This window comes from Pteropus medius, unplaced genomic scaffold (genome assembly GCF_902729225.1).
Source record: "Pteropus medius unplaced genomic scaffold, Ma_sr-lr_union100, whole genome shotgun sequence".
NCBI lineage: Eukaryota > Metazoa > Chordata > Mammalia > Chiroptera > Pteropodidae > Pteropus > Pteropus medius.
In genome coordinates, this window is record NW_024351073.1 from 11,608,834 (window position 1) to 11,624,048 (window position 15,215).

General features: G+C 32.5%; 1 protein-coding gene across 1 annotated transcript in view; it reads left to right on the top strand.

The window, feature by feature from the left end:
* LOC120586237 (cadherin-10) overlaps nucleotides 1-15,215 on the top strand; it is a 135,056-nt gene that overhangs the window by 21,785 nt on the left and 98,056 nt on the right. The window lies entirely within an intron of this gene.

Consider the following 15,215-nt stretch of genomic DNA (forward strand, 5'->3'; position numbering starts at 1 on the left):
TGTGTGTGTGTGTGATCTGTCAAACCAGGCTCACCCTCATTTCCTTCAGGTCTTTACTCAAATATGACCCCTTCAGGAAGACTTTCCCTGACATCCCTCTTTAAAATAGAAATCTTTTAACACTACCTATGCCATTTCCAATTTTGATGTTTACTAAACATGTCTCACATCCGACACACTATATATTTTACTTATTCCATTTGTTTGTGGTTGGTATCCTCCCAAGGGAATCAAACCTCTTGATGACTGAATTTGTTTTGTTTCTGCTATGTTATTTATTTACTGTGTTTATTGTTTGAATCCTTCCCATATAAGCTCTGAGCTGATGAAAATACTATTTGATTTGTTTAGCTCCATGTCCTCTCAATTCATGTATATTAGTTGGATGCTTAAATAAGTCAAGGGATATGAGGTTGTTAGGTTTTTAGATGGTGACCAATCCTGGAGATTCCAAGAGGTCTAGATCACTTCTTTGGTTTTCTTTCTCCCCATTGCTGCTCTGATGCCCCTCAGTATTGTAAGTGAGAGGAGAGAATCTGGAGCTCTCATAGATATTGGAAAGAGCAAGAAGCTCCCCTGAATTGGCAGTTCTGACTGTCCTTGAGTAGACAGCCGATGAAAGAGGCTCCTTCCTAAATTAAACTGCATCAGAGCTACCGATGTATGCTGGCAGATATATCCCAGTTTCAACCTCAAAATATTTAGTCAAATATCGATAGTTCCAAATGTCTTGTATATTATTCTGGCAGCTAGACCTTGACGGTAAGATGAAACTAAAAAGAATTTTCCATAAACCTTTGAAAGTTGAAACAAACTGTCCAGAACTAGTCAGTCAGCTAAATTGATTGCTGCTTTATAGGATTTGTATATTTTGTCTGTGCCTCTTCTGTCAACATTCTTTATGTCTGATATGAATCCTGACTTGTTCAGGCACCACTTATAAAACCGTGGCCATGGAAGGAGAGAAACTGCTTTGCCATAACTGTGGTAATATATAACTGGCATATTCAGAGTTGATTGCCTACAGTAGTTCTAAACAATATGTAAAGGTCAGAAAAGTACAACTTTTTTGACAAGTCTATGTCCTGTCCTTACCACCCACCTAGAATAATGATTAGATTTATATGATTTTAAATCAATTGCAGTGTTAATGTGCTTCATCATTTTTGAAAACCTTCCTTTATTCAAAAGTTAGAGTTTTGAGAAGAAAAAGCTCACAATCATGTTTTTTATTTATGTCTTATACAAAGGTGTTTTCTTATCTTAATTGATTCATAATTTAGGCCTGTTAATTTTAGACAAAACGGAAGCTTTACTTTTTAATACTATTCTTTTTCATATTTGGAGGCCCAATTATTGAGGAAAATGATTTGCATCTTTTATTGTACATAATTTTGTCAGAATGTAGTAGGCACAGACAATTAACTTGCGTCTGAAGTTGTCTGACAAAAGAACAACAGGAAAAAAAAATCTCAGCTCAGGAATATTAGAAAAACTATTGTTCTGTCTACTAGAGTTAAAGAAATTAAATATATTAACATCTGTGAGAGATAAAAGATATATGTCTGAGGTCAGTAAGGTAAGATTGAAAAAGAATGTACAGTATATTTTTGGAGAGATGTCTTTGCTGGTACATGGAAGTATATCTCATTTATTTTACACTAAAAGAATTTATTTTTATGAACAAACCTCAATGGTAATGAAGATTAAAGAAAAAAAGATAAGTCCAGTATGGTACCATTTAGATAGAAAATAATACAAAATAAAATTACGTAGTTTTTGGATACATATGTTTTGACAAAAATAGAAAAAAATGCACATAGACACCAATTTTATGACAGTGTTGTATTTGTGGAGGAAGAAGAAAAAGGTTGAAATGAGGCTTATTTAGATTTTTAAAAAATAAATTTCTGAAGCACATATGATGCTTTACTTTGTCTAAAATCCGATATTTAGTTATTTGAATTGCTATTGTAGTATTTGATGTATTTTAAGATACGAACATTACGATAAATATACTTAAATGCATGGACAATATCAAATTTTATTTATAGAACCTATTCAAAAATTTTTAACCATTTCCAAGCATTTCAGCTTGTGTTTCACTATGTACATTATTGAGAAAAAGTAAAATGCTGATTTTAATTTTTTCAAAATACAACTACATATACAACTACGTTATAAAATTTTATTTCAATATGAAACATGACATAATTTTATATACCAATGTCATATTTAACATATAATATTACCAATATTATAACATCTATATTCTGATATACATATTTTTATTTTTAAAGACACAAAGAGAGAAGTATTTATAATTTTACTGGACAATTTATAATTTTATTGGACAGGCTCTGGACAATTTTCACTGAAGATTTTGTTTTTCACTTCACAGGAAGAAAGTCTTTATTGTTTTATTGACAACGAGTATGTTGCAATTATCTCTTTATGCACAAGTGTATTTTGATTTTCTCCCACATAAGAGGTCCATCACAAGAAAAAAAAACTTAAATTTGTTTTTGAGAAAAATAAATTAAATTTGATTTTGAAATGTCAATTAAGAACTTCCAAACCTACAGAAAATTTTTATGAGTTTATTATAGTTTACTTGAGCCAAACTCATTTCATGCCTGGAAGCAAGATCTCAAATGCTCCAGAGAATGACACTTTTTAGGAAGATTTTTTGATGCTTGAAAATATTAATCCCTTTAGTGAATATTTTTTGGGAGGTAGGGGTTAGAGCCATTGACGACAAAAGAGTATACGCTTTGTATTTAGTGAAATTTATTTGAATTTAACATGCTCAGTCTTATGCTCTTTGGATGTGGGAGGAAGTAAAAATATCTCAGTAGCTGTCAGGATGTGTGAAAACTGTCTCAAGTTGATATATGCTAGAATTTTTGTTTGTTTGTTTGTTTGTTTGTTTTTTAGGGAGGTTGTTTCTAATGTTCAGTGACTGGAGTCAATCAATTCCTAATCATTTACTGAGCTTACACTCTGTCTTAGATGTAGAGATTGGGGCGTGGAAGTGGATAAAAAGGTAAATAAAAATTACAATGAATTTATAATTTATATAGAAAGTTTAAAAAGCATATGCATGTAAAATTATCTATAAAGATACATATAATTGAGTCCTGAATGTATAACTCAGACCATGGGCAGATCTGGGAGTTTTGGAGAAGATTCATTAGGGCATTACATTACTTCATCATCATCAATGTACCTATAAACCCAGTTAGCTACCTTGTAAAGGGGTTAGTCATAGAGCCTACAGTTTTAGAATTATAAGGAATTTGCTATAGTCTGAATGTTTGCATTCTCACAAAATTCATGTTGAAACCTAATGCTCAATATGAAGGTATTTTCAGTTGGGGCCTTTGGGAAGCAATTAGGTCATGAGGGTAAAGCGTTCATGAATGGAATCTGTGCCCTCATAAGAGACCCAGAGAGCTCCCTTGCCCCTTTGCCAGATGAAGACATAGTGAGAAAATGGCCATCTGTGATCCAGGAAGAAGGCTTTCACCAGACACCAAATCTGCTGGTGCCTTATTCTTGGACGTACCAACAGTCGGCTGTGCTCACTCAGCTGTGAGAAATAGTATTTTTGTTATAGCAGCCTAAAAAGATGATAATAGAATCTTAGCAATTACTCTTTCGCCACCTCCCATTTTGCATACCATTGTCAAAACTGTTTTGTGATTTTTACCTGTATCTCCTGCAACTACTAAAAAAGTAGATTGCATCCCCAATTCATTGGTGTCCAATATCAATGTCTGGTAGGAATTTTTTTCCCCCCATTATGTATATAGATCATTTAGGTGAGTGATCATCTGCTTATTCAAGAACACATCTCATACAAATTAACTATTATTATGAGCATAATGTTGGATAACATTGGGTTAAAATAATTTAAAATGGACATGATGGCAATACATTCTGGGTATCTAGAAATTACACTCTTAAGAATGGGACTGAAGGCTGATTATTTATGAAGCAAAAGTTCAAACCAGTTTAGGAGACAACTGCAAACTCCGTAAAGCTGGTTGCTAAGTACTTCCTTACCACTTGTTTTTTAAATCCTTTCAATTAACATGATATTTACGTAATAATTTAAGTATCACTATTGAAACTGATGACTATGCTAATTTTATGCACAAATAATAACTGAACAAGCATAAAACCTTTTTCTTTGTTGAACTTTGTATTTTTATTAACGTTCTAAATTTCTATTATACCTTTTAAACTCTGGCCTCAATTTTATTCTGACATAGTGATTTCAAGGAAGTACTGGTTCCATCTTTTACCCATATAACTTATTAAACAAATGGATGATTAAATAGTCCTGGCCACTTTATAGAATCATAGAGGAGAAAAAAGATTATATTGTAGAGTTATCTAAGTAATGCTTGAGCATTACAACAGTTTAACCAGATGTTTATTCATGATCATGAAACTATATACGAACATGTTTTTTAATTGGACTTGTCTTTCCTTTGTAGTTTATTTTATATTCAAATTAAGTGACATGTTAAGAAGTATCTAGAATCATTGCATAGTGTCAGTAATAAATTTTCTATCTTCTTATCCTCTATGTTTTTGAAAAAAATAATTACTTGAATATTTCAAGGTCCTCAGTCAAATTTTTAATTTCCGTAATCTTTTTTGTTTTAATGTGTTCTTCTATAGGTCTATTCTATACCAAATCAATCAAAATTAAAAATAACTCAAAATATGAGTTTGTTTTTGTATTGGTAATATATATATACAATAGTGATGTGAGTGTCCTAATCTTTAAATGTTTATACAAGTGTTAATTTGTACCTTTAAATTGAAAAGACAAGAACACAGAAAAAGTAATTCTAAGTAACCTTTTACACATTTTAGCAAGATATAAATTAGACCCTCTTCTACAAAAGAATATAAATTTTGTGTGAGCATCTTAATTTTAGGAAGGAAATGTATATATAAAGTATTTAACTTAAAATACCTGATACTGTATACTGGAAACATAAAATGTATTAATCTAGGTTTTAAACTATTCACTGGATAAAATTTGCGATTTAGATTTAAGATTCATATGTTCAAAGGTTCATATTTTTATTTATGCCTACCTAAAAACTGTTTTTAAGATCTTCAAACAATAGATTGAAAACTATGATACAATATTAATAAATAAGTCCATTGATAAATTTAAAAACCTTCATAAATTGTCTTAGGGGTTCCAATGAGCAATATATGACCTGTATCAAAACACACCCTTAGGGATTCAGATGGCAAATTCCTGGAAATTACAAATCCCATTGAAGTAACCATTAAATGTCTTCATAGCTGGGAATTCATTTAGAAAGATCTCATGCTTGCCAAGTGAGTAATGTATCATGATGTTTTTCCCACTTAATCTATTATGTTAAGATCACCAGCATGCTCCTTGTTTAATAAACAATTGCTTTCTTATGAATAAATAATATTAAACACCTGTACTAGGAAGATTTTTCGTATCATAAATAAAAGAATACATTATCTTATATATGAAGCCAAGCAAACAAATACTGTTTAGTTTCTGGTTGTACATCCATAGCTTGTAGCAGGAAATTAGGATGATTTTGTTTGCAAATTTTAGTGAAACTTCAGTTAGTGAATCTCATTAAATTTCAAAGAAAACTTATTCGTTTAGTTAACTAGACCCAGAGATGGAGCAAACTTAGTTGCCTGTAATGGATTCCGTGCTGTTCAAGAACCCAGATTGCTTCAGGCTCTCTTCTCTTCAATTCAGTTTTTAATTCCTCCAGTGACAAAGTCCCTCATAATTGTAAAAAATAGACAGTAGTAATCTAGGTTACATGCTTTCTTGTTTTTGCCTAGCAGGTGTGAAAGAGGTAAGAGAAAATGAGACAGAGATATTGAGAATAACTGAAGAGATTCTCTCAGAAGCCAACCCTTAAATTAATCAGGAACGAAAGGCGCAGGATTCTTGAAATTTCCAAATTTGGATGTAGTTAAGTTTTCTCTTGAGGGATATTAATTGAGGTGGGAGTAGAGTATAAAAATCTAGATATGAGATTATTGAAGAAAAAGGAAAAAAATGCTGGCTGGCTATTGTGGTTTTTCTTCTCAGCCCTGAGTTCGTTTATTCCAGTAATATGCCTAGAAACTGATTATATTGCTATTGGATAGGTCTGAAGCTTCACTTAGCTGGTCATGAAGTGAAATTACATCAAGCATCCATTTTAACTAATTTGTTTCCATTCTTGTCAATGGATCAGAAAGTCTTTTGGATCCCCCTAGGTATTTTTATTAGCTTAAAATTTATCTGGGTTCTCAAAATATCTAGTTATTTTTCTCCTCCGAGTTCACAGCCCAGAAAATACCCAGTCTTATTTGGAAATGCTAGGGAAAACTTATTTGTGCTGTTATCATGGTTGCCACTCAACCACTCAGGTGTACCCAGATACTTACTCACTGGGCTATGCATCTTTGAAGTAACTTAGGTCTGAAGTAACTCAAATAACTTTGGCTGAAGAGCCAGATTTCTTTGTAGTTGGAGCATCATTTTTCTGCCTGGCCAGTCAAAAGTTTTTCCAGTTACATGATTATTGTAGACCTTAGAGTACAGTACATCTATTTCAGTCCTAGAAACTCTATCATCATTTAGGGACTAAAAAATGCTCTCTTGCAGCACGACTATTAATTACAAAAAATTACATCTTGCATCTGATGGTTCATTAATATTATTTGGTCTCAAAACTCAGGGATCTGATCATGCCCATGGAAATAAGGGAGCCTATTTCAGCTGCAAAATCTCTTAGCAGCAGCATCCCTACCTAACAGAGCACAACCTCTACAATATTTTTGAAAGGCAATGTGCCATCATTCATGTATTTTCCAATATCTGAGTTAGGAAGCATTTTTTCATCCTCTCTTAAGGGTCGTAAGGAGTGGGTTGAGTGAATTATGCATAATACAACCACTCTATCACTCTCATTTTCTTACTAAATGAATCTTTTTTATACACAAAACTTTTTGAGCATCAAAGCTTTTTGATCATCTCGGTCTTCACTAGGTCCATGTTTTAATTAGCTAAATAACCAAGCAACAGAGCAAACCCCATTATCATGTGTAGAGGTTAATACAATAATTCCAAACTTTGTGAGATGGACAATCATATTAATAAATGTTGCATTATGAAATTATTTTCTTTAACCCTGGATTTAGTACTTTCAAAATATATTCTTATGCATATTTTCTAGATTTTGCTGATACAAATCCAAAAATTCTTGCAGTGTTTTCAAGCTTAATCATCCCTTCTAGAATTTGAGTTTATAATTGTCTCCCTGGGGCACACTGAGTTCTGCTTCTAATTTAGATCAGGAGATAATTAGGAGTTGTGGAAGATGGGCATAATAAGAATGGTTTTCCCTTGTAAGGTAACTCTCAGATGAATTTGTTATTGGAATTTTAACAAAAGCAAAAAAAAAAAAATAGCTTCCTTGAACATGGAAGGAAGGGCTGCTTCTGCTAATAAAGAAGACTCAGAGATACTTGGGAGTTTAGGGGATACTGAGTCATCTGGATCCTATCATATCATATTTCCCTGCTCTAATATTCAGACTCTTACTTATTCTCAATGAGTTCACTAGCTTTCATATTGTGATAATAATGAGACTGTGTATGCAATCAACGTTTACATTTTGTAATTGGCAGTATCAAACTTTTGAGTTTAGTGCTCTGCCTTAGGTCTACGGTTGTAGATGATACAAGATTATTTCATCAGTCATAAAAGTCCTGTGGTTTCCTCTTTGGGCCTTGAGCCAGATTTTAGGGCTTTGAGCTCATTATTCATTTTTTTAAGCTGTTAGTTCAGTTTGATACAACCAACTTACCGTCACAGTTCACACATTCTCCATGCCCCTTGTATTCTTTCAGAACAGCCACCTGGCCCCTCAAAGCCTTGTGCTCAGTGGGCATTTTACTCTGGGTTACCATAGGTCACAACTTAATTAGCTATTTTGCTACTGCAAACCCCGGGATGATAACATTTCATTTTTAATTTCAGCTGGATTTTTTTTTGAACCATCAGTTATACCAGGCCTAATAATAAAGTTATCATTTCTTCTATTGCCCTGAGGTTTCCAGGCGTTGCCTGCAACCACTTTTGCCAATATGTATCATTTCAGATTTTGACACATCAAGTTTATGAGTCCAAATTCACGTGTAGGTGTTCTAACTGCAAAGGAGGCTAAGAAATCTATTCTTTGGGATTATTCCTTGTGATTCATGAATTATAAAGCAGATCATTCAATACGTTGGAAGGATATTTAAAATAAACTTGACAGCAAAAATAATGACACATATATAATATAGTGATTCTTATTTTGGGGCATTGTCTAGTCATTTTTTTTTATTTTTACTTTCTTTCATTGTGGTTCTCATTGTTTTTTTTCTTATTAATTTGCGATAATACTTCATCCCTAAGAGATATTAAATTCTTTATCATATACATTGCATGTATTTTTTCCCCAAATATGCACATTATCCTTTAAAAGTTTTAAAGACTTTTAAAAACATCATATCCATAATTGTAGCATAGTACTTTTACAATTACATTTGATTCATTTTGCTTTATATTCCATTAGAATCTTAAGTTGCTGTGTTTTCCTTTTCCTCCAAATGTTGCTCTCAAAGTACCCAAATCATGTATTTTTTTTAACTGATATGAAATTAATGTATATTTGGAAATATAATCAAAGCTTATATTCATCAACTATCTCTTTGCTATTTTTGTGTAAACAAAACAAAACAAAACAAAACAAAATCTTAGTAGTTCTCTTACACTTGAGTCTGCCAAGTCAGCTGGCCTAAAAAAGTTACATGGCCAGGATAGAAGTTTATGGAGTGGGGATGTGTCATTAACTGAACTGGGAATCTCTCCTCTTCAGAAGTTCAAGGTAAAGAGTATAGACATGCAATCCTAGCAGAAAGTGCAAATAAAGACTTAGAAATGGTTACTTAATTATTCGTTTGTTGTTTCTTTTATTAATTGATGGTTAGCTATCTTTCTATTCTTTTGTTCTGTTTTCATTTTAAAATCTGAAAATATTAAACAATAATTTCACTTTTACATTTACTCTTTAAGTTATTTGGAGTTTATGTTGACATCTCTAGGCTATGATGATCTAATTTCTTTTCAAGTAAGTAACTAATTTTATAAACAAATTTGACCGGATATAAGTAGTTTTCCATGTTTTAAATTAGTTTCAATTCTTTTTTTGGGGGGGTGGGGAGGTAAAGTGGTGAGGGGGGAGTACTGTGAGTATTGAAAAAAAATCAAATAAGCCAAGATCACTAAGTTGTCGAAAATACCACAAATGGTATTTTATCATTATTACCTTCAAACCCAAAATGAAGACACTCTTTCAAAAAGGTATGTCGAGTTAGTGCATTCCAATGAAAAACAAAGCAAAAATAAAGATAGATGGTTAGTGAGACTCTTAGGACAAAAACTCTAAAGACTATATACTACATACTGTTGCTTATGAAAAGTGACTTTTTGAACTCCTGTGAACCTAAGCATTCTTGCCTCTACCTTCTCCCACATACCTCAAGTGCCAATTTTTCCAGCTAATCTCTTTGCCAACTTTTACAGAGTAGAATTTACTAAGCCTTATCAGCCATACACTTTAGTGTAAACGAGCTTTTCAATATTTTTCTGAGCTTCGGCTTAGTGCGTTGCAGGATGTAAACCAAGTGTATGCTTTGAGAGTGTACAGAATATTTTAGAAAGTAAAGGGAATATCTTGGAGAGCATATGAAATGTCTTAAGGAATTTGGTGTGAAATTAGAGTCTAGAGTTTCGGGTTTTTGGATCAGCTATGCTAGTATTAACCCTTGGGAAAATAATTTACCCCTATGACGACTTGGTATTTATAAAATTACTGATTTGGATTAGATTAACTCTGAGGTCTTTTTGAACATTAAGCATTTATGAAAATAGCTTAGAAATGGGAAAACAGAATGATATATATAAAAAAAACAAACATGGCTTACATTGTAAGTGTGCATATGAATTAATTAGGTAACATTGCTTAATGTCTACCATTATTCAGGACTTCACCCAGGTCCTAATTTCGGTCTTTTTTTTTCTTTAAACTTATACATTTTTGTTTAGGGTTTGCTTTCGATGATTATATACATATATACATATATATACATATATATATGTGTGTGTATATATATATGTATATATATGTATATATATATTCTAGGTGATGTTACAATCTTGTGGTTTTGGATTGAGGGCAATTTTGCTCCTACGCCCCCAGGGAACATTAGGTAATATCTGGAGATAATTTTGTCCGTTGCGACTGAGCATGGGACATTACTACTGGCACTGGGTGGACAGAAGCCAGGGTGCTACTGAACATTCTACTTAGGTCCAGATGGCTCTCACAACAAAGAATTATGCAATCTAAAATATCAGTAGTGCTATTCTCAAAAATCTCTGATGTAAATGTATTGTGAATACAACTTGTTGCATGTGCCAGGGACTGAATTTGCCATTTTTTTATCAGTAATAATCATGCAAAGATTTTTGACTAAAGAGATAAGATATTAAATTCAATTGAATTATCATAATGAGAGATTTGTGTTTTTCTAAAATCACTGTCTCTCTTAGATGTTATTGAAAAAGTAAGATGTATTCATAAGATATCTGCTACAGGAATGATAGTGCATGGACTCTGAGGACCAGTATTATCTATAGTAATGCCACAGAGAGAATTTAGTGGACATACAAATTGAGAAACATAACACTTTGGGCTTAGTCAAGTGGCCTAATAAATATATGAATTTGATACTCCTGTTTATCTGGAATCAATGAAAGCATCTGAATGCCTACAAAGACATTCTGGAGAATACATTTAATTTGGTTCACATCTAAGTTCTCAGGAACCATTGATTGTACAATACTTTTATTTTAAATATGGAAGTATTAGTTATGTCCAGATTTTCAAAAATAATTGCAATCTGGTAATAGCCCTTACTTTGTACTAACTTTATTCACATTTATCAATGCTACCATTTGTTGTTATATCTAATTTATACTTTCTTATTTTGTCTTTTGACTTTAAGAAATCCCTAAGTGTAGAACCCATATTCAGTATTCTTCTCTAATAATGCAAAAAATCTTAACTATATAATGCTAACCATTATCCAAATTTATTGCTTAAAAAACAAATTTTTGATTCTCATTACTCTTGGGAAACATAAAAAATAATTCATCTTTTAATGAATTAAGTAGTGAACACTTAAATATTACTTAGTCTTTGTAGCAGAAAATGAGAATAAAAGTCTACTTTTTTACTAAACCTGGATACCTCTTAAAAATTACTACACACAGGCCCCCTCTTTTTAATTTGCTGAAAAGAACTAAATTCATGCAATGTAATGGCATATATGCTTTTTTTTTTTTTTTTGAAAAAAGCATAATAGAATAATTATAGGTAACATAGCACAAAAAGGGTATGGAGCTCAATGATATAATTTAGAGTAATTAAAATATAAGGCATGCACCTAGGCAATGTGAAAGGATAAATGAAAAATGCTGTAGTCAGAATCATAACCTTTAATTTCCAAGAGATCTGGGTAGTGAACATCTTCTATGACTGATCACATTAAGAACCACTTCATGCTTCAAGCCATAATTTCCAAAAGATATGGCATGCTCAACCTCGATTACTTCATTAAATTACACATATGAATTAATTTATAACCTCATCAATATGAAGAGGGTCAGTCTAATGGGTAGACTTGAAAATGAGAATCCAAACTGTTTCTGGAAATCAAGTGAAAGTTGATTTCCAGAAGGCTTTTTATATTGTAGCATTGTATTCACCAGAATACAATGGTGAATATATATCCATGATAAATATAGAAGGTTTTAAGGATTCTCCCTGGTCTTAGAAAGGAGTTAAGTTATTTATTCATTCTTTATTTGATTTGATTTGTTGCTAATTGGAACATTATTCTATAGTGTGCTTAGTACTTGTGCTGTTATTGTGGCTGCAACAATAAAACAATAAATATTAGATTACTTTATTCATGCACAATGTATTTTAGGGGCTAGATGACAGTTAAACAATAGATAAAAATAACAATAGTATCACTGTATGATAAAATCTATGAAAGAAGCAAATGAGGTGACGTGAACAAGAATGTCTTTGAGGGCCTTAAGTAGAATAGTCAGAAATTTTTGAGAAGGTGACATTTAAATTGAGACTTTATAAATGTGAAATATGTAAAATGTGAGCCCAGGATATTCCACATATGAGAATTAGCAAGTCTTAAAGATCCTGATGCAGAAATGGGTTTGATGTATTGGTGGAAATGAATAGAGGCCCGTGTATCAGAAGAAAATCCATCAAGAGAAAGAGATGAGAAATGAGTTTAGAAAAATATATATGGATAGTATTATGATGCATTGTGATTAACTTGAGTAACATCAGAAAATGAGGGGAGGAAGAAATGAGGAATTGTTGTTCAATGAGTATAAAGTTACAGTTATACAAATTGAATAAGTTCTAGAGATCTGCTGTACAACGTAGGACCTGTCGATAAATGTTGTCATCAAAAAAGGAAAAGGATGCAAGAAATCTTTTGGACAGGATGGATATGTTTATTACTTTGTTTATGGTGATCATATCAGGGATATATGCATATGTCCAAACTCATTGAAATATATACATTACAAATGTGCAATTTAAAAATATATATTTAGTATACCTCAATAAAGTTAATCAAATGAGAGATAGCACATTTAAAAATGTGTTTTAATGGATTAGAGAGGTGGCCACACTCACCAGTGATTTCAGAACATGTGAATGTCTCCAGGTACTTGACACCTATAGTTGAAAATGGTATGATAAAGCCAAAATCTGCACATCTTCATCAGCTACTGTTCTAGCCAATAGGAGAGCAGGTGGAGACCATATAAAAATGAGCCCTATGCTCTTGGATTTTCTTAGAACAAGCAGATGGCAAAATGAAGAATGAAAGCCAAAGTAAACATGGGTTTGATGTTATGCCCTATTTTAAACAGGTACACAGAATCCATCCCCAAATGTCACATTTTAGTCTCATTGTCAGAGAGAATTATTGCAGATACCACCAACCTCATAGTTGTTCCTACTTCTCTATTTACCTTGTTCGGAAAACAAAACTCAGTGCTAGCATCATCAGATGTGGCCCCAACAATGAGAAGGTGTGGAGAACAAGGGCAAAAGAAACATGGTAGGACTGACCACTGACCCATTAATTGGCTCTGCAGTATCATGCTGGCTGCTTTGCCAAGTACTTATCAACCTTCTATTATTTAGAATTTAAAACTTTGATATGCACATCCTCAGCTACAGTCAGATCAGCAAATACAGTTCCATAACTGTTACTTTTTCCATTTCAAATTAATATTGTCTAAATTCTGTACCATATGATCAGGTGGTTACCATTGAAAGGGTTCAAACTCTAGAATTAATTTCATGACAATACGATACTTTTCTCTCTCTCCATAATTGTAGAAAGGGAATCTATTGCAGGTTGTGTTATGCAAAGTCCCATTATTCAAACACGCCTTTCATCTATACTTGTTTGCATTTTCCTATTCCATTTTGCATTTTTATTGCAATAATATGGTTTAGCCTTGTATCTCACAGAGTTTGTCCTATCAATAGCAAATAATTATTTTTAACACTTTCAGATCCACCATGTTTGTATTATTGCTGTATCGTAACACTGACCATACAATGGGACCCTTTTCAAATTATTATAAGACTGTTTCTTAGCTGTCTGATCTGACTTTAGTCATACTCTTCTAGAATGCATTTTTACCCATAAAACAATATTTAGTTTTGCTATTTAAGTATCTGTCCAAATATATAATGCCTCAGATTAAAAGTTGCATTTGTCGTTTTTCTATTCTTAAATGCTTTACTCAACAGACATCCATTTATTGAATAGTTAGTCAATGTGTTCTCAGTGGAGGTAGGAGAATAAGAGAAATCCAGTTCAGAAAGGCTTTCTGCTAGAAGTCATCCCACTCAAAAAACTGAAAATATTTCATCTATTCTATGTACTGTATCTTCATAAAGAGATGAGTTCTTTAATGACCAATAAATAATGTGCTCCCAAATTAGTTTATTTAAAGCTTGAGACAGTCCTCTGGATGTCTTATGTAGCAATGTTGTTCCAATTTGTATTTACTGAGACTGTCTTCACCAGCTGCCCTAAATACTTTCAAGGACATTCTTTCACTTTTATGGTAAATGAAAGCTGTCATTTCCTTTTATTTCAGTAAAGAGGATGCTTGCAAGCCAAACAATAGAACAAAGGATACAATGAAAATGATGAACAAAATTTTGGAAACTACTATACAGAAGAGAGAGAGAGAAAATACATAGAAAGTAAAGATGATTTAATCTCTCTTTTTGAAGGCAATGCTATGAAAATGAGTCTTATCCAACCACCCAATTATTTATACTTGCTTACAGATATGTTAACAGTGGAGAGTACAAACACGTTTTTCCTGAGTTTGCTTTTCTTATGGTACTTTTGCTAATTCCAGTTATAGTCAAACAAAACATGAAATCGTAACAGTTCAATGCTGATTCCACTCTCCAGCCTCCATACTTTCTCTATTGATGATTTGTACTTCAATTACCATAAAGTTTTAAGAAACAGGTACCTCCAGTAAGGGTAGAATGAAAAGCATTACAGCGCACACTTTAACATTTTTTTCTCAATGGAAGTGCTTCTAGGATTATCCTAGATGATTACTGTGATACCCACAATCACTTACTTGCAGTTTGTCTCGGAAGCAGAAGATTTGAGTTACATTTCTTAGAGGGGTGTGTCCTCACGCTTTGCAAATAGGATAATGCACAATCCCAATAAAGAAATCCAATCATCCTTAAAAACATCTCAAATATAATAGTAGCATTCCTTCACAGGCTGCCACTACCACAGATATTTGTTGACAAATTAAAAAACTATCCCACATTCCCAAAGTTCAATTTGCGTCACATCAATTTCACTATATTGATTAAATGAGACCATAGCAATAAATTTGAACAAATGAAGAAAATAACTTTTTAGATTGCTGTAAGAAATATGTGCATATTTGGGGACCATATATTTTCTTAGCTGACTTCTGAATTTCTAAG